Source organism: Sturnira hondurensis, unplaced genomic scaffold, assembly GCF_014824575.4.
Source record: "Sturnira hondurensis isolate 20B ecotype Veracruz unplaced genomic scaffold, ASM1482457v3 Scaffold0003787, whole genome shotgun sequence".
Taxonomy (NCBI): domain Eukaryota; kingdom Metazoa; phylum Chordata; class Mammalia; order Chiroptera; family Phyllostomidae; genus Sturnira; species Sturnira hondurensis.
This window is the reverse complement of record NW_028076418.1, coordinates 321,087-323,454: the sequence shown is the minus strand read 5'-3', so window position 1 is coordinate 323,454 and position 2,368 is coordinate 321,087. Positions and strand designations below refer to the sequence as shown.

The 2,368-nt window shown below is 35.9% G+C and overlaps 1 non-coding gene across 1 annotated transcript; it reads right to left on the bottom strand.

Annotated features, from left to right (window-relative positions):
- Positions 1 to 1,987: 1,987 nt before the first annotated feature.
- Positions 1,988 to 2,094, bottom strand: LOC118984689 (U6 spliceosomal RNA). The gene has a single exon (XR_005065971.1). It is a non-coding gene; the product is annotated as a U6 spliceosomal RNA (small nuclear RNA).
- Positions 2,095 to 2,368: the final 274 nt, after the last annotated feature.

Below are 2,368 nucleotides of genomic sequence, written 5' to 3'. Positions count from 1 at the left end.
TAGCAGGGATTGCATTGAATCTATAAATGCCTTTGGAAAATAAGGGCATTTGGTTGATGTGAATTTTTCCAACGCTTGTGGATTGGACAGCTTGCATATGTTTGGTTTTCCTTCATTTCTTTTCTCATTGTTGTGTACTGTTTTGAATAAAGGAGTTCTAAATTTTTGGTTAGGTCTATTCTTAGGTACTTTAGTTCCTTTGACTTTTAATCAAAAGGGATTTCTTCCCCTTTTCACTATCTGAGATTTTATTATATGTGTACAAAAATGCCCTTGATATGTGGATATTAATTTTGTGTCCTGCTGTTTGGTGAAATTTGTTTCTTTGGTCCAGTATGTTTCTCATTTAGTCTATAGAATATTCCATGTACACTCTCACGTCATGTGCAAATAATGACAGCTTTGCATTCTCCTTTCCAAGTGAATGTATTTTATGCCTTTTTAAATGATTGCTGTGGATATGACTTACCATACTAGGTACAATGGAAGTGGTGAAAGATGCCATCCTTGCAATGTTCCTCATCTTAGTGGGAAAGCTGCAAGTTTTTGCTTTTTGGGTTTCATGTTCCCTGTAGGTTTCTCAAATGAGGCCTTTAGTATGTTGAGGAATTCACTCTCTATTGCCAACCTCTGAACAGGTTTCACCAGGAATATGTACTGTGCCTTCACAAATGCTCTTTCTGAATTCATTGCCATGATCTTGTAATTTTTCTCTCTCATATTGTTTATGTGATTTGTTAAGTGTACTGATTAATAAGTATTGTACTGCATATTCCCAGCATGAATCTCTCTTGATCATGGTGTATGACCATTCTAACATATTGCTGGATGCACTTTTCAAATATGTTGTTGTGTAAGAAGTATCTATGTTCACTGATGACACTAGCATTCAGGTTGCTTTCCTTGTTTTGTCTTTATGTATTTTAGGGATTTCGATGATGCAAGCAGCATAAACAGAGTTTAGGAGTTTTCCTCCTTCTTGGATTTTTGAGGATAATCTGTGAACGACATGGGTTAGCTCTTTCTTAAATTCTTTTGTGAAACTGTCTTGTCCAGGGCTTTGGTGTGTTGGGTTATTTCTGATCACTGCTTCACTTCCATCAGCTGTTATTGCTCTGTTCAGGTTTTTGCTGCCTCCTCACTCACTGTTGGAAGGTTACATTTTTCTAGAAATATGTCTGTTTCCCCTAGGTTTCAAATTTCTTGGCATATACTACCTCATAGTAGTTTCTGACATTTTTGTATTTCTGTGATATCAGCTTTAGTCTGTCCTATTTCATTTCTAATCATGTTTATATGTGTTTTCTCTCTCTTTTAATGGGTCTCCTTAAAGGCTTGTCAATGTTGTTCAAGTGGGCAAACTACTAGCTTCTCAATTTGTTGATCCTTCCAATTGTGCTTTTCATCTCTGTGTCATTTTAGTCTGCTATGATCTTCATTATTGCCTCACTTCTATGTGGTCTGAACTGTATTTAGCGTTGTTCCTCAAGTTTTCATAGGTGTAGGGAAGGGCCCTTTATTTCAAATGTTTTTGTCTTGTTTCAGGAGCCCAGTATATGAATGAATTTCCTTCTCTGAAATGCCTCTACTGTGTGACATAAGCTTTGGTGTTTTGTGAGTTCATTTGCATTGTTTTCAGAAACTTTTTGATTTCTTGCTGATTCTCATTGTTAACCCACTCACTACTGTAGGACCTTTGTGAGTTTGAGTGTTTCTGAGTGTTTTTCTTGAAATTTTATACATTCACTTTTATATGCTCAAAGAAAATGCTTCATATAATTTCCATTGCTTTGAATTGTGGGGGGCTTGTTTTGTGTCCTATCATGATTTCTGTCTTTGGAAATCTCTGTGCATTTGAAACCAATCTATATATAGCAGATATGGGAAGAAATTTATGCCATATATCAGTTAAGTCCTTTTGACCCAGAATAGTGTTGAGTGCCACAATATCATTGTTGATATTTTGTTTGGAAGATCTATACATTTCTTTAATATGGAACGCTTCACGAATTTGCATGTCATCCTTGCGCCAGGGCCATGATAATCTTCTCTGTATCATTCCAATTTTAGTATATGTGCTGCCGAAGCAAGCACTAGAAGATCTATACATTTGGACAGTGGAGTATTTAAATCCTCCACTATAACTGTCATGCCATCAATATTGTTCTGTAAGTCTTTCAAAATTTCCAGAACAATGGAAAATTATAAAACAATTTCCTTTTCATATTTGGGTGTTTCCACATTGGTTGTGTGTATATTTACACTATTTATGGATTTATGGTAGAGCGTTCACTTCAATATTGTGAAATGACTTCCTGGGTCTCTTCTTCTGCCCCTTCTTTGGAAGTCTAAGTCATCTGATGGGGTT